Source organism: Zalophus californianus, chromosome 3, assembly GCF_009762305.2.
Source record: "Zalophus californianus isolate mZalCal1 chromosome 3, mZalCal1.pri.v2, whole genome shotgun sequence".
NCBI lineage: Eukaryota > Metazoa > Chordata > Mammalia > Carnivora > Otariidae > Zalophus > Zalophus californianus.
In genome coordinates this window covers 102,048,279-102,066,827 of record NC_045597.1, presented here as the reverse complement: position 1 = coordinate 102,066,827, position 18,549 = coordinate 102,048,279, and the positions used below count along the sequence as shown (strand labels likewise).

Sequence of the window (18,549 nt, the reverse complement as noted above, 5' to 3'; positions counted from 1 at the left end):
CAATATAACTTTGAGATATTTCATGAAGTAATATGTTTTCCTAGATCTGGATGAATTTTTAACTTGCTCCCAAATGTATCTAAATAGCTAGAAAAATAGTTCTTGGATTCATGTTTACTTATCTCTGTAATTGAGATACAGGTATGCTTTGTTTACGTGAATAGTTCGTTTCAGTTAAATCAGCTTCTTTTGGTCCTGATCACTATCAAATACATCTTAATATTTGCTTTGCTAAAGAAACATAAAACATTATTTCCATCTATATGAGTTTCTTACACACATTTGAATTTCTTTTCACTGAATTGGTTCCTAGTGCTCAGAATATGCTATGTTACAGAGTTCAAAGAACTTTCCTAACAGGAGATAAGTGTACTCCTGAGAAGCCATCTGTCCCATACACATGGCTCAGCTGCATCTGAATTCTTTATTTCTTTAAATGAAACAGCAGTTTCTTACTTTTTCCCACATTTTAAAGTTTAGAGCACTCAGGTGTCCACTGATAAGCATAAGGTCTTCTGGGCAGTACATTGTGTCTCAGAATACTGGACTTCCCAAAGTTTCTTTATCTCAAAAGTCAATTCATTGAATGGCAAACATCCCCACAGCCAACTGTCTGACTGGATTCAAGAAATAAATTCTTCATATTTCCATTGTCCATGTCTTTCATCCCATCAACTGACCATGGTTAGAGTGGAAAAAAAATTACAATTTGATGATTCCTTTTAGCTTGATTACTTACTTTCTTATGTACCTTCTGCTCTTTTCATGATGATACCTTCCTTGAGTTTCAGAGCAACTTAATATTTCAGGATTTGTGGAACAAGTTTGTTTCTATTTATCCAGTCTGTTATTCTTTATCAACTCTATAAACTCTCCTAGCCTTTGTCTTTTTACTTGAATATTTCCAATTTTTCAGTCTATATTCCCATAATAGATCTTCCCCACTCTTACTTTCTTTTTCTGGTGTGTGTTTTTTTTTTATTCTTATTGACTTTTATTTTATTTTACTTATTTTATTTAAATTCAATCAGTTAAAATATAGTGTATCAGGTTCAGATGTAGAGTTCAGTAATTCATCAGTTGCATATAACATGACAAATTGCTTTACATGTGTTTAAAATTACTTGAAGATGTTCAGGAAAAACTGCTGTTGTTTATATGAGATTGGTTCTCCTTTCTAATCTGTATATTCTTCTTAGTTGATACAGTCAGAATTACACATTGGATTATACTTGTGGTGTATCATTATTTAATGTAAGAATAGAGTTTTCTTTATTTCTCCCATTTCTATCATTTGTCAAAATTTTTAGTGTTAAATTTTCATATATTGTAGTGGAAAAGCAAAATGCTACAGCCGTCTTTATAAAAAACAGTTTGGTTGTTTTTTATAAAGTTGAACTACAAAAACTACAAAACATTAAAGAAAAAATAAAAGAAGATCCAAATAAATGAAATAGAATACTATGTTCATGGACTAGAAGAGCCACAATTTTTGAAAGACCATTCTTCTCAAATTGTTCTATTGATTCAATTCAATAATAATCAAATTTTCAGAAGGATTTTTGTAGAAATTTGCATTTTGAATCAAATTTATATGCAAAGGCCAAGGATAGGCATCACATCTTTGAAAAAGAACAAAGTTGGAGACTCACACTATTTTTGTGTATAATCATCAACAGAGTGGAGACATGCAGATCAGTGGAGGACAGAGAATCTAGAAATAGACCCATACATATATGGCAAATTGATTTTAATGATATGTTTGTACGTTTTATTCACATACATTCATATTCTTTCCATAGTCCTTTGAAAAAGGTCTTATTTTCCCATTTTACAGATGGGAATAGTGAGGATTAAAAGATTAAGTAATGGGTTCAACATTATGTAACTAAGAGGTGCAGAACTCAAAATTCAAACATTGATCATCTGACTTACACTCCCAGGACCTTGTTACTACACCATGCATCCTACCTTCAGCCAGGATTTTGATTTCAGTTTTGGTGTCTCTACTTCATCTCCTCTTTTCTGTTTACCTATTTTTCTCTTTTTTTTACCACTGTCACTCCTTTTTACAACCTTAGCTCTTCCCTTAGTTAGCTGATAATTTGAACTCTTCTATACTATGTCTTTTGAGCCCTGTTTGCAAGAATAGAACATTTTTTCTAGATATTGAAAACCATTTGCTGTCTCATGAGAGTCATCTGGATTATCTCAGATTATCCTTTCTGTGGTAACATGGGTCCTGATTTGCTTTTATGGTCCGATTTATTCAGAATTAAGTTGTCCTACGAGTAAGTTCTGGGGAGAAGGAATTTTCTCATTAACACTTCATAGGCTATTTCTTGGGGGATACACAATGTTTTTTTTTTTTTTTTTTTAATGGAGCATCTTTGTGGAACACATGAAAAAAGATGATGAACTGAAGGTTGCACATTAAATCTTACATTCTGCTCGTCCTTACTTTCTATTGCCAGATTTTGTTAAATTTGTTTCTTTCCATGAATTGTTTCCTTCTAGGCCTTTTAAAATTTTTTGCTAGGATTGGTCATCCACATCAGGGTTGATATTGTGAGGTTGACCTAACACCTTCAGGGCAGATGTCAGGGTCTGGTCAGGAGGCATGGAGTCTTAAGTATTCATATTCAGCTCTGGGCCTCTAACCCTTTTGTCATTAATTTTCTTTCCTGGTCCTCCTTGGTCTTGCCAGAAATTCCAGTTTTGTCCTCAATGCTCAGGAACAGCCAGGTAAGATGCATAGGGCAAGGTATGGGGAAGGAGAGTGGAGATTCCATGCCCTCTCTAGTCACTCCACTCTCCCCCACATCTCCCATATGTTCACCAATTAGGAAACTCTATGGTCAACTGATTTTTTAGAAAGATGCAAGGCAGTTCTATGTGGAAAGGTGTCTTTTCACCAAATGTTCCTGGAATAATTAAATATCCATAAGCAGAAACAAAGAGACAGAGAAGAAAAGCTGAAACAGCAGCTCAATTCATATCTCACACCATATGTAAAATTTAACTGAAATGAATGATAGAGGATGCTGGGAAGATGTCAGAGTAGGAATCATCAGGAATCTGTCTTCCCATCAATTTTTTTTAAAGATTTTATTTATTTATTTGACAGAGAGAGGGAACACAAGCAGGGGGAGTGGGAAAGGGAGAAGCAGGTGAGCTTCTCCCCCGCGGAACAGGGAGCCCGATGTGGGGCTTGATCCCAGGACTCTGGGATCATGACCTGAGCCAAAGGCATTTCACGACTGAGCCACCCAGGTGCCCCCTGTCTTCCCATCTAGACAGCAGTTGGCACTCGCAGAATCTTTGATACCACAATTTTGGAACTCTGGAGTATACTGAAGATTTGCAACTTCGAGGGGAAGGCCTGGACAGTAAATTGTGGTTAATTTCAGTTAATTCCAGCTCTTACCAAAGTAATAGTTACCATCCTCCACCTATAGCTTCATGACAGCTTCATTGACCTTCTTAGAGCAAGTTGCACACAACTTGGTGGGAGCCAGGATGGGCAAAAATGACCACGTTTTCCAAATATCAGAGATCTCTTTTCTGATAACTGATTGCTGCTTCTCATCATAAAGTGCAGATGAAGTGGGAGCATCCATTGTTGTTGCACCTATCCCCATTGCAAGCCCCCCCCCCCCCCGGAACTTTTGGCTAAAGTGACTTCTAGAGGATTTAAGGGGCTGGTGCTATTCCCCAGTTTTTTTTTTTTTCTCCTTTTGGGAACCAGTCACTAAAGATTAAAACATCCACACACAACTATATATATGGGTTAAATTTGAAAGTGACTGTGCATGCCCAGGGAAAGGAACAGGTCAGAAGAGAATGGAGAAGACCTCAAGTTTATACCTCAGGCTTATCCTTGGCACAGAGACAGCTTACAAAAGTTAAAAAAATAAATGAATAATTAATCAAAAGGAATAACAACAACAACAACAAAACCACAGTAGAACACGGAAGAGGGGGAGAATCTGATTTATATAGTTACCACATTATTAGATTTGAACATTTAGTTTTCAACAAAAAAATCATAATGGATATAAAGCAACAGTAAAGTGTGACCCATTGAAAGGACAAAAATAAGTCAACAGAAAGAGTCCCTGAAAAAGACCTAATGACACATCTAGACAAAGAGTAAAACAACTTCCTTAAACATACTCAAAAAACTAAAGAAGATGTGGAAAAAGTCAAGAAAATGATATTTGAACAAAAAATAAAGAGGTAGAAAACCTAACCTAAAAAAAGAGACCAAAAAGAAATTCTGGAGCTGAAAAGTGTAAGAACTGAAATGAAAACTTAATTTAGGATTTCAGAGACAGATCTGAGCAGGGAGAAGTTAAGAATCAAAGACCTTGAAGATAGGGCAACAGAAATTTTTGAGTCTGAGGAACAGAAAGAAAAAAGTATGAAGAAACATGAACAGAACCTAAGGGACCTGATTGAACCATCAAATAGATAAATATGTACATTGTAGAAGTCCCAGAAGAAGAGAGAAAAAAAGGGGCTGAGAGAATATTTGAAGAAAGAAGGTGACTGAAGACATTCCAAATTTGATGAGACATGATTATATACATCTAAAAGCTTAATGAACTCCAAGAAAGATGAACTCATAGAGACCAACACGGAAATATAGTATAATCAAAGATTCTAAAGACGAAGAAAATCTTGAAAGCAGCAAGTGATAAACAACTCCTCCCATATAAGAGATCCTCAAAAAGATTTTCAGCAGATATATTATCAGAAACTTTGGAGGGCAGAAGTCAGTGGGCTGAATTACCATATGATCCAGCAATTTTACTTCTGGGATATATTCCAAAGAACTGAAAGCAGGGTCTTGATGAAATTATTTGTACACCTGATTCATAACAGCATTATTCACAGTAGTGAAAATGTGGAATCAACCCCTGTGTCCTTTAGTGGATGACTAGATAAGCAAAATGTGGTTTATACACATTTTGCAATAGTGTTCAACCTTAAGAAGAAAGGAAATTCTGACATACGTTGCAACATGGATGAACCTTGAGGACATTATGCTGAATGTAATAAGCCAGTCTCCAAAAGACAAATACCATATGATTCCTCTTATATGAGGTACTTAGAGTAGTCAAATCTTAGGGAGGTAAAGTTGAATGGAGATTGCCAGGGCCTGAAAGTATTGGTGAATGAGGAGTTATTGTTTATTGGATACAGAGTTTCAGTTTTATAAGATAAAAAGAGTTATGGAGATTAATGGTAGTAGGGTTATACACTTTTATGAGTTATTTGATACTGCTGAACTGTACACTTAGAAATGATTAAAATGACGAATTTTATGTTATGTGTAATTAAAATCAATTAAAAATGAATTCTAAACTTAAAATTCCTCGAAGGAAATAAAGGAGAAAATCTTTGTGACCTTAGGTTATGCAAATACTTTTTATTATATAGGATATAAAACACATGAATTATAAAAGACAAACGTGATGGATTTTACTTCTTTAAAACTGAAAAAATCTTTTCTAAAAACAACATTAAGAGAATGAATGGACAAGCCACAGGCTAAGAAAAATATTTGTAAAGCACATATTTGATAAACAATCTATGTTTATATATATATATATACACATTTTAAAATGTACAAAATTTATAAGAGTATATCAAATCTCTCAAAACTCAATAATAAAACAAAAAATGTTAAATCATTACGTGAGGCACTTCATGTAAGAAGATACAGGGAATTCATATAAGCACTTCAAAAGATGCTCAACATATTAGATATTAGACAGTTGGTAGTTGAAACCGCAGAGAGATACCAGTCCACATGCATTAGAATAGGTAATATTTTACACACTGATAATACCAAATGATGGCAACAATGCTGAACAGTGGGACTTATATATATTGCTCGTGGGAATGCAAACGGTATAGGAACTTTGGAAAACATCATGCCAATTTCTTATGAACTTAAACATATCCCTACCGTACAACTCAAGGATCCCAATTTGGGTGTTTAGTCAAGATAAATGAAAACATATGTTCACCCAAAAATCTCTATGCAAAATGTTTACAGCAGCTTTTTATAGTCACCTAAAACTTGAAACAATCCAGATGTCTTCAACTGGTGAATATATAAACAAGTCATGATATATCCATACAGTGGAATATATTACACATCAGAAAAGAAATTAACTACAAATACATACAACAACATAGATGAATTTCAAATGCGTATGGTAAGTGAAAGAAATCAGATTTAAAAGGCTACACACTGTATGATTATATACCATTTTGGAATGTGCAAAACTTTAGGGGCAGAAACAGATTAGTTTTTCCCAGGAGGTGGGGGTTAAAGAAACATTTCTATTAAGGGACATAAAGGAACTTACATTAAAAAAGAAAAAAATCAGAGGGTAATTTCCAAGTTCCACTGTTAACTCTGTATGTGTGCTTTTATGTGTTCATGTGTCTGAGTGTGTGTTTCTAGGAACAAAGATAAGCATGCGTGTTCTTGGCCATAAACTTCCTATTTCACCATCATGAGCTAGTAATTTGTGCCTATTGAGAAATGCCTTTTTAAATTTATATATTATCAGAAAGAAAAATAAGTTTGTATTTATTCTTACTTAGGGAAAAATGAAATTTTACTCTGTAAACAATCTGCATAAGAAAATGGCTATGTTAATCTCAAAGTAGTTTTTAAGATTCATGTTTCATAACTTGTGTAGAGACATTAGAAATTTTGTTGTTGTTAATTTTAGGTTGTTAGGAATTGAGTTTCCTTTATGTTTAATTACACCTTAAACCATTCTGCTGCTATTTTGTCCTTTAAAAAATATTTTTTTATTATTTACTTATACCTTTCCTCTTTCATCTATATACCTTACCTCTTTGCTATTGCACTTACAAACTTGTATAATTTTCTTTCTTTGCCCTAAAACTGATGAACCTTACAGAATCCCCCATTTATATAAGCCCATTTCAAGGCTCTAGGAAGGGCTTTGGCAACTTACACCAGGTCTTGTGTCCCTGTCATATTTATAGAAGTAGGCTATTTTAATATTAATAGATTGAAAGATCTCCTTCTAGTTCAGTTTTGGAGTGTGTGTGTGTATAATGTAATATCTATATATTATATGGGTATTTGTATTGTGTGCTGGTATTGGAGTATCAGCAAGCACTTTGGGGATCAGGGTAAGAGGAAAGTATATTGAAGGTACATTTAGTTTGAGTTTAGTGGGCTATATTTTTGTAGTTCTCAGTAATTTCCATGTATAGTTAGGTTTTTGATAGTCAACTCAATGAGGGAATGGCTTTCAGGAATACTCCTAAAGCAGAGATGGCAGATGTACTGCTTTGTGAACTTGTCCTTGGTACCTGGTGCTGGAAGGATATGAATCATGGAGAAGCAAAATTGAAATGTACAGGGCCAGAGGATTAATCTGTGAATAATTCTTCGAATTCATAGATCTGATTATGGCAGAAACTTGATAGAAGATTTTTCAAATTTGACAATTCAAAAGTAATTTTATACAACATGCTGATAATAAGTTACAAGCCTGAAAGAAACTTCTGAAAAGTAAGAAAGATAAAAAACAGAATTTGATCATCCATGCTTGGTTCAAGTCTAAATTATCCTATTTCTTTGTAAAAAATAATATAAAGTTGTCCTGTGAAGAGGCAATCAAAGTATAAGCAGTAGAAAATGTAGAAAAGGCATTATAAATATGTGTCCAGTGGTTAATTAATAAAAATGTGTTATTTTCTTGGATTTGGAGATGTGGAAATATTTTAAAAAGGTAAAATTGGTATATAACATTAGGTAAGTTTCAAGTGTACAGTATTATATTAAACATCTTTATACAGGGATCACCACAAAAAGTCTTGCTACCATCCATCACCATACAATTGATCCCCTTCACCCATTTTTCCCACCTGCCATGGCCCTTTTCTATGTGACTTATTTCACTTAGCATAATACCTTGAAAATCAATCCATGTTGTCACAAATGGCAAGGTTTCATTATTTTTTGTGGCTGAGTAGTATTCCATTGTGTGTGTGTGTGTGTGTGTACCACATCTTTATCCATTCTTCCATCAGTGGACATAGCCATTTCTCAGCTATTGTAAATAATGCTGCAGTGAACATAGAAGTGTATATATCTTTTTGAATCAGCATTTTAGTATTCTTTACATAAATACCCAGAAGTAGAATAGCTAGATAATATGGTGGTTCTAGTCTTAATTTTTTGAGGAATCTCCATACTGTATCCTGTAGTAGCTACACCAGTATACATTCCCACCAACAGAGTGTGAGGGTTCTCTTTTCTCTGCATTCTCTTTAACACGTACTATTTCTGGTCTTTGTGATAATAACCATACCAAAGGTATGAGATGCTATCTCATCGTGGTTTTGATCTGAATTTCCCTAATAATTAGTGATGGTGAACATCATTTCATGTGCCTTTTGGCCATCTGTATGTCTTCTTTGGAAAAATGTCTGCTTAGATCCTCTGCCCATTTTTAAACCAGGTTTTGTTGTTGTTAGGTTATATGAGTTCTTTATGTATTTTGGATATTAATCCCATATTGGAAATATGATTTGCAAAATTCTTCTCCTATTCTCTCCAACCCATGCTTGGTTCTTATGAACAGTTGCTTAATAGTCCATATTTGGTACAACCTGCATTTTATTCAATCATTTGTCTGAAATAGAGGACCTTCCTGTTTCATACATTTTGGAAATTGAGAGTTAGGAAAGAAAAGGGCAAGACCTGACCTGAAATCAGGAATTCTTCCTAGTCTTGGAATCTCCTGGCTTTTGTACACCTTTCCCTCCAAAACACACACATAAATGAACTCAGGCATAGCAAAATAATCCCAAGTTCCATATTAAATATGATTTTCATATTATTATATCAAAGATGGGTTTTATTCAAGCAGGACTTCGGGTTCTAACTGCCAAGCTTTTATCCTAGTACTGCTGTTACCATCTTTGAGAGCTTGGACAAATTCTTCAACCTTTCCATACTGTTTCCTTGTTCATAAAATAGAGATGACACTGGTACTTTACCTATCTTACAGAGTTGTGAGGGTATAATGAATTACTTCATAGAGTACACCTGATTACACTATTATCATTGGAATTGATGTTATTGACATTTGGAGCTAATAATTTGGAGGGATTTTTTTTTTACTTTATTTCTCCTATTTTTATATGTTTTTTAAAGATTTTTATTTAAGAGAGACAGAGAGAGCATGAGTGGAGGAAGGGGTAAAGGGAGAGGGAGAAGGAGACTCCCCACTGAGCAGGGAGCCCAAAGCAGGGCTCAATCTCTGGATCCCAGAATCATGACCTGAGCCGGAGGCAGACACTTAACCTACTGAGCTACCCAGGTGCCCCTATTTCTCCTATTTTTAAAATAGGATTTTAAATTCTTGGGCCTTGGGCACTTAAAAAGGCCTTCAGCTCAAGATCCTAAGCAATCTGACATCAGCATAGGCACTCTTAGCTAAGAAGATCCATAGACTCAGTGGGCTTTGGGAAGGGAATTTGGGGAATATGGAGGGCAGAGACTGATATATGCAACCCTCCCTCACCACTTTTTTTAAATTAAACTAGTTTTTGAGAGCAAATGTGGGTTCACAGCAAAACCGAGTGGAAAATACAGGGAGTTTCCATGTACCCGCTGTCCTCACAAATGTAAAACCTCCCTCACTATGAAATTCTGCACCACAGTGGTACATTTGTTATAGTCAGTGAACCTTCATTGACACATCATTGTGTCCATAGTTTACATTTCAGTTCACTCTTGGTATTATACATTCTATGGGTTTTGACAAAAGTATAAAGCATTTATCTACTATTGTAGTAGCATATGGAATAGTTTTACTGCCTTAAAATTTTTCTATGCTTTGCCTATTCATCCCTCCTTCCTCTGTAACTTCTGGCAACCATTTATCTTTTTGTTTCCATAGTTTTTCCTTTTTGAGACTATTTATTAGTTGGAATCACATAGTATATAGCTTTTTCAGATTGGCTTCTTTGACTTAGTAATATGCATTTAAGTTTCCTCCATGTCTTTTCATGGTTCATTCTTCTTTAGTGCCTAATAATATTCCACTCCTGGGATATTACCACTGCTTACCCATTCACCTGCTGAAGAATATCTTGGTTCCTTCCAAGTTTTGGCAGTTTGCTGTAAGCATTCATGTGCAGTTTATTGTTTAGATGTGAGTTCTCAAATCCTTCGGGTAAATACCAAGGAGCATAACTGCTGTATGTATGGTAAGACTATATTTAGTTTTGTAAGAAACTGACAATCTTCCAAAGTGGCTCTACCATTTTACATTTCCTCTATCAATAAATGAGATTTCTTGTTGTTCCACATCCTTGTCAGCATTTGGTATTGTTAATGTTTAAGACATAAGCCATTCTAATAGGTATATATGGGTATCTCATTGTGTTATGTTACAATTCCCTAATGATTTATGATGTACATAATTTCGTATGCTTTCTTGGAATCTGTATATCTTCTTTGGTGAGATGCCTGTTTAAATCTTTTGCCTTTTTTTTTAAATCAGGTTGTTCATTTTTCTTACTGTTTTAAGAATTGTTTTTATATTTTGGAAAATAGTTCTTCCTAGATATATCTTTTGCAAATATTTTCCCAAACTGTGGCTTATCTTTTCATTCTCTTGATATTGTCTTTCATAAAGCAGAATATTTTTATTTTAATGAAGTCCCACTCATCAAATTATTTCTTTCATAGATTGTGCCTTTGGTATTGTATCTCAAATGTCATTGCCAAACCATGGTCAATAACACTATACTACTTCAGTGGTAGTGCAGGTACCTTATAATATCAAAATAATCCTGATTCCTCCCTGCAATCCCTTGTATCATTGCTGTCATTCATTTTACTTATGAATAAACATAGATAGATCGCTGTCATTCATTTTACTTATTATAAGCATAGTTAGAAAGAATATGATGTCATACATTGTTGCTATTATTATTTTGAGCAAACTGTTATTTGTTAGATAATTAAGAATAAGAAAAATAAAAGTTTTTATTTTACCTTCACTTATTCATTCTGTAGTGTTCTTCCCTTCCTTATATACATCCGATTTTCTGACCTATATCATGTTCCTTCTCTCTAAAGAACTTCTTTTAGTATTTCTTGCAAAGCCAGTCTTTTAGCAACAAATTTCCTTAATTTTTGTTTGTTTGAGAAAGTCTTAATTTCTCCTTGACTTTTAAAAACTAATTTCACAGAGGGACACATTAGTGGCTCATCAGTTAAGCGTCTGCCTTAGGCTCAAGTCATCATCCCAGGGTCCTGGGATGGAGTCCTGCGTCAGGCTCCTTGCTCAGTGGGGAGCCTGCTTCTCCCTTTGCCCCTCCCCCCGCTCGTGCTCTCTCAGTCTCTCTCTCCCCAACAAATTAATTAATTAATTAAATTAAATTAAATTAAAAAGAAAGAAAACTCATTTCGCAGAGTACAGAATTCTAGATTGGTGAGTTTTTTCTTTCAACACTTTAAATATTTCTCTCCACTCTCTTCTTGTTTTAATGGCTTCTGAGGTGAAGTTGTATATAATTCTTACTTTTGCTCCTATGTAGGCACAATATTTTTTTCCTTTGACTTTCTTTGATTTTCTAAAGTTTGGATATGATATGCCTAGGTAAGGTATTTTGGGCATTTATCCTGGTAGATGTTCCCTGAACTTTCTGGTTCTGTGTTTGGTATCTTGACATTAATTAGAAAAATTCTCAGTCATTATTATTTCAAATGTTTCTTCTGTCCCAGTCTCTCTTTCTTATCTGTCTAGTATTCCAATTACATGTACATTACACTTTTTATAGTTTTTCCCACACGTTTTGGGGATTTTTTTTATGGTTTTTTTTCAGTCTTTTTTCCTTTTGTTTTTCAGTTTGGAAATATTCTATTACCATACCCTGAAGTTTAGAGAGTCTCTTGTCAGCCATGCCTGTTAGTGGGACCATCAAAGACATTCTTCATTTATGTTACAGTGTTTATGGTCTTTAGCATTTCCCTTTTATTCTTTCTTAGAATTTCCATGTCTCTGTATATATTATACATCTATTCTTGCTTGTTTAATTTTCCCATCAATGCCTTTATCATTTTTATCATATTTTTTAAAAATTCTAGCATTCTTGCCATATATAACTCTGATTCTGATGCTTGTTCAGTCTCTTCAGACTGTTTTTACCTTTCAAGATGCCTTGTAATTTTTATTTATTTATTTATTTTTGTCGAAAGGTGGATGTGATTAACTGAGTGAAAAGAACTTCAGTAAATGGCTTCTAATAATGTAGTGGTGTAAGCTGTAGAGTGAGGGGAAGCCTTCTGTCGTCTATAGGTCTCAATCTTGTGTTAAACTCCTGACCCTGGGCTGTGAAATAAATCAGTGCTTCTCGGTGGCTTTTCCCCCCTTAGTCGGGAAAGGATGGCTAGAGGGGACTGGAGTTGGGTATTTCCCTTCTTCTAGAGCAGTCAGGCTCCAATAAAATCCTAGCAGATTAAGCTCCAGTAAAATACTTTTTCTTAAATACAGGCCTAATTAAACAGAATGTCTGAAATATCTCGAAATCGATCCTTTTCTCCATGCCAGAAGCATCAGAGGACTTTTCTCTTATATTCACTGTAAGGACCTAGTAGAGCTCCTGTAGGTAAAACTCAAGCAAGTCCGGGGGCCCCCTGCAACTGGACCCCCCTAGAGTTTTTAACTCAGAGTGCTCCCGCTGAACCTCTAGCAATTCATCAATTACAGTTCAGATTTGCCTCTTCTGGCGCTGGTTTCCATGGAAGTTTTTGCCCATGGATTCTGCCCTGGTCCATTGTGATTTTCTGTATCTGCCTGTATGTCTTTCCAGGTCAGGGGGCAGTGGTTTACTTCGTGACCTCACTTCTCTGACAAATCTTAGAAGAGTTTTTAGATTTTTACTTGTTGTTAGGATAGAGTGGTAACTTCTAAGCTCTTGACATGGTGGACTGGAAACCAGAAGTCTTCTGTTGAAGGTTTTTAAGCAAGATAATTTACATTTTAGTAAGTTTATCTTAGTATTATGTAGGAGAGATTAGAATGGTTGGAGATAGTGTAGTTCATAGCTACCAACATACCCTGGAATATATTTATTCCACTGAAGACAATTTGACTTGATGAGTTCCGTTTATTGTCTTTTTTATCTTACAAAATACTTCTTTACATTTTATTTATGGTGATGAGAGTCACCATTCTGTTTTTAGTTGACACACCAATGTTACATTAGTTTCAGGTGTACAACATACTGATTCAACAAGTTTATACCATTCTTGCATCTTTGTAGCAAAGTAATCTTGCATGTCCTTACACTGACCTTCAGAATATGTGTAGTTTTATAGCTTATGGCATTGAAAATTTTATACATTCATCTTCTTAAAATGTGGGGTTTTTTTCTGTCTTTATTGCTCTTTGGGGGCTTTTTAAAATTTACTTTGTGTTAAAGATTGAAGTACATGAAATACACACACACACACACACACACACTGTTTTTCCTCAGAACTTAGTCTCATGTATTAATTGCATAATAGCTATAAATGATCATAATGAGAACAGGGAATGTCCACTTTTTTATAATAAATGCTATATAATGCTCCCGTTATTATACTGAAATAAAATTCATAGTTACAGTAATCTCTGTCTTCATGTATGTTCAAAAAGAACTAATAAAACCCCAGTATAACATAGAGGAGAAATAAAAATTATACAAACTATAATAAAATAATATGTACTTGAGGATGTAAATAGGTAGGAATGACCACACTAGAAGCGAATTTAAAATAAGAGCAAAATACATATATTTATGAATCCAAGACTGCCTTGATTGTAATATATACTATTATTTTACACACTACTAAGAGAAAAACTGCTCTGACTAGACTAATACATATGTGTGAATATCAGAGATATTAAAGGAGAAAAGTATGAATCATTTAATTAATGAAATTTGATATATGTGTAGAATCATTATGAACACTTGCTCTAGAAATGTAAGCTAATACATCTGTGTGTGTTTGCAAGTCAGCTACCACAGTCATGGTGTTAACAGCATGAGTTTTCCAAATTGGCAAGCAACTGGGTTAAATTTCAAACAAAAAAAATATACAGTATTCTGTGGAATTAACAGCATACATGTGGTTCTTGGAAAGTTTATTGTATATTAAAACTGTACAGAAAAATACTTTGTCTCTATATCCCCGGTTCTGGGATCTCACTGCCTGCTCTTAGACTTAAAACAGATTGATGTCTTCAACCCTGTTCTCTTCTTTACATTTTTGTTCTGTTTCTAGGCTAAAGAGACATTTATCTTCTTTGTCCCCAGATGTGGCTTTTTGTGTTCTCTGAATATTATTTATCTTGAGTTTGAGGATATATCAAAACCTGGACTTACTGATCAAAATTGTTTGAAAGTTTTTGTTTTTTCTTAAGCCCTGTGCATGTATTATTTCAATAAAAATATTATTGAAAAATATAGTTTTAAAATTTGAAAAACAGCAGCTTAATGCTATAGGCAGCTTTCTAGTCAAAAGTAGGTTCATGTGGCTACAATGAAAGTAGACGGTAAATAGATCCTAGTCAGGAAAGATTGGTCAGGTTTTTTTTGTTTTGTTTTGTTTTTTAACAATATGCCTCATTCTTCCTAACATGAAATCACATGTTGTTAGGATCTATTTCTAATAGTATTTAAAACAAATTAAATAATATTAGGACTTAACATTTGAAATAAATAAGCAGGCAAAAGAGTTAATAGAAACAAAGAGATAATAAAAGAGTATATATTCATAAGCTTCATGGGGTTGAAGATTGAGAGAGCATGAGTTATTAGGAAGAGAAACTGTTAACTAATCTTGCTTATTTAGTGAAATTTTATGACTACTGTCTAATCTCATAAAATTGATAAGGCATAATAGAATACTTGGTGTAGGACAGCTGAGTTTTTAAGAACACTTTAAAACCATAAGAGTTTATAGTATGGGGGAGAAATAGTCATCATTAGTCATATTTTCCTGATAAAATATATATAAATTTTACATGCATATAGTGTAATGCTAAACATATATATGCACTTATTCTTGTAAGTAATAATCTGCCTTTAAGAAATAACAAATTGTGGGGCACCTGGGTGGCTCAGTTAGTTAAGCGTCTGCCTTCGGTTCAGGTCATGATCCTAGGGTCCTGGGATTGAGCCCCGCATCAGGCTCCCTGCTGAGCGGGGAGCCTGCTTCTCCCTCTCCCTCTGCCTGCCACTCTGCCTGTGATCTCTCTCTCTCTCTCTGTCAAATAAATAAATAAAGTCTTTAAAAAAATGAAATAAATTGACATGTACAGTTTTTACAAGTGACTGTTATCTATCACTGGTTTACTGTATATCTTTTTGATAATTTGTCTATATTTGTGGCATCTTTATTGAATATAAGTGTATTTTAAAAATGATTTTGTAGAACTGTTTTTTTGCTCTCCTTAATCTCAGCATGCATTAGAACTCATGAATTCCAGTGGTGCTATGCCAATTCATTATATTAAAAGAGGCCAGTGATATGGAGAAAAGTTTGATACAGGAAATAAAAGAACTATTTTCTAGGGTAAGATAAACAAAATGGCCATCTTTCCTTTTCATTTTTTTTTCTGTCACTGACCAATTTCAACCACCCTCCTGGCTTTAACTCTAAAATTCATGTGGTATCTACATCTCCAACTTACTCTATTCTCCTGATTTCCAAACTGCTACATCCAGTATTAAACTAGTAGGCATCTTCAGTGTATCTATATGTCATCAGCACATAAAAGTCAGGATATTAAAAACTGTGCTTCATCCCTGAAAATTGCTCTTCATCCAATGGATTCAATCTTGGTTGGTTAAGATTCAATCATATGTTCGTTAAAACCTAGAAGTCAACTTAACTGTTGCCTGTGTCTTAGGTTGATATCCAGTCCTTTATCACATCCTATAGACTCTACTGCTTTAACCTTTCTTGAATGTGTACCGTACTCTTTCTCACAGCTACAGTCTCAGTTCAGATCCTTCTTATCATTAGTTTGAATCACATCAGCTCAGTTTTTATCTGCCAGTGGAAGGTATTTGATTTCTGAAAAAACATTGTAAGGGTAATTTTCACTATCAAAAATATAATTACCATTTTTTCAACCAGATTAAGGGCATTTATTTACAAATAACCCAAAGCTAACACCATACTTAATGGTCAAAGACTGAATGCTTTCCTTAAGACAGTGTTATCTATTCTTGTCACTTCCATTCAATTTGTACTGGAAATACTAGCCAGAACAATTAGATAGGAAAATAAAATAATAATTGCAATAAGATTGGAAAGGAAGAAGTAAAACTATCTCTATTTTCAGATGCCTTGACCTTGTATATAGAAAATCCTAAGAAATTCACTAAAAAATCATTAGAACTAATAAATGATTTCTTCATTGTTGCAAGATATAATATCATTGTACAAAAATCAATTGCATTTCTACACACTTGCAATGAACAATCTGAAAATTAAGTTAATTCTGTTGACAATAGCATCAAAAAGAATAAAATACTTAGGAATAAATTTAACAAAAGATGTGTGAAACTAATACTCTGAAAGCTACAAAATGTTGAAAGAAATTTAAGAAGATCTAAATTACTGTGAAAACATCCCATGTTCATCTATCAAAAAGACCCAAAACTGTTAAGGTGGCAATACTCCTCAAACTTTTCTATAGACTCAAGAGTCTATCAGTATCTCTGCTGATTAAAGGATAATCATGACAATGTAATCAGGACATTGTTACAAGGATAAATATCTAGATCAACAAGAGAATCAATAGCCCAGAAATAAACTCATACATATACAGTTAATTGATTTTTAACAAGAAACTAAGACCATTGAATGGGGAAAAGAATAGTCTTTTCAATAAATGGTGCTGGGATAGCCATATGCAAAAGAATGAAATTGGACTTTGAACTCATTCCATATACAAAAATCAACTCAAAATGGATCAAAGACCTAAATGTAAAACCAGAAACTATAAAACTATTAGAAGAAAGCATAGGGGTAAATTTATTCCTTGGTTTTGGCAAGGGATTCTTAAATATGACTTTGAAACCATGAGCAACAAAATACCAACTAGACAAACTGAACCTTATCAAGATTAATAACTTTTGTACCTCAAAGGACACCATGAAGAAAATGAAGACAACCCACAGAATGGTAGAAAATATAGGGAAAGCGTATGTTTAATAAGTGACTCATGTCTAGAATGTGTTAAGAACTCATATAATTCCAACAATGGTGTTGGTTTGCTAAGCGGAGGCTGGAAGTATTGGTTTTAGAGGGCTCTGGGAGTAGAAGGGTGTGATAGTAGCAGCCAGGGCAGTGAGGGGGTTACCAAAGTGCTCAGATTCTCCCAGCTGTGCAGGGATTTAAACGCCACCATGTCGAGCAAAAGGGCAAAGACCAAGACTACCAAGAAGCGCCCCCAGTGCACAACACCCAACATGTTTGCCATGTTTGGCCAGTCACAGATTCAGGAATTCAAAGAAGCCTTCAAAATGATCAGAACAGAGATGGTTTCATTGACAAGGAAGATTTGCATGATATGCTTTCCCCTCCCTAGGGGAAAATCCAACTGATGAGTGTCTGGATGCCATGATGAATGAGGCTCCCGGGCCCATAAATTTTATCATGTTTCTCACTATGTTTGGTGAAAAGTTAAATGGTACAGATCCGGAAGATGTCATCAGAAATGCTTTAGCTTGCTTTGATGAAGAAGCAACTGGCACCATCCAGGAAGATTACCTGAGAGAGCTGCTAACAGCCATGGGAGATTGATTTGCAGACGAGGAAGTGGATGAGCTGTACAGAGAAGCGCCTTTCAACAAAAAGGGAAATTTCAATTATATTGAGTTCACGCGCATCCTTAAACATGGAGCAAAAGACAAAGATGACTGAAAAGAACTTCAAATTCCATCCAGACCTTCCTTGTTGCCACTTTGTGTATTTCTGAGACGTTTTCATAGAGTCTGTTACATGCCTTTAGTTTTGCAGCTTTTGCCTTTCTTGTTGTATTTATTCTCAGCCATTTTGGGCACATGCATCTCTATAATCAGACTGGAAATGGGACTTTTTATGATTTTCAGACTAGAAAATAGGGCAATTTAACTTACTAGCCCCCTCCCAAAATAACTGCAGTCTACACAGAGTCAGTATATTTTTTCAGAGAAAGTTATTCACTCAATTTTTTCTGAACCATAATTAAACTTTATGATAAAAAAAAAGAACTCATACAATTCAATAGTAAAAAGACAAACGACCCAATTCAAAAATGGGCAAAGGATTTGCATAGACATTTCTCCAAAAATGATACGTAAATGGCCAACAAGCACATGAAAAAAATGTTTGTCATCATTGAACATCAGGAAAATGCAAATCAAACAGTATGACTGGAATCAAAAAGTCAAATAACAAGTGTTGGTGAAGCTTTGGAAAAATTGGAA

The 18,549-nt window shown here is 34.5% G+C and overlaps 1 protein-coding gene and 1 pseudogene across 8 annotated transcripts in view; both read left to right on the top strand.

Moving 5' to 3' along the window:
- ZRANB3 (zinc finger RANBP2-type containing 3) overlaps nucleotides 1–18,549 on the top strand; it is a 295,604-nt gene that overhangs the window by 195,235 nt on the left and 81,820 nt on the right. The gene's annotated exons all lie outside the window — the stretch shown is intronic.
- LOC113920086 lies at nucleotides 17,488–18,004 on the top strand (annotated as a pseudogene).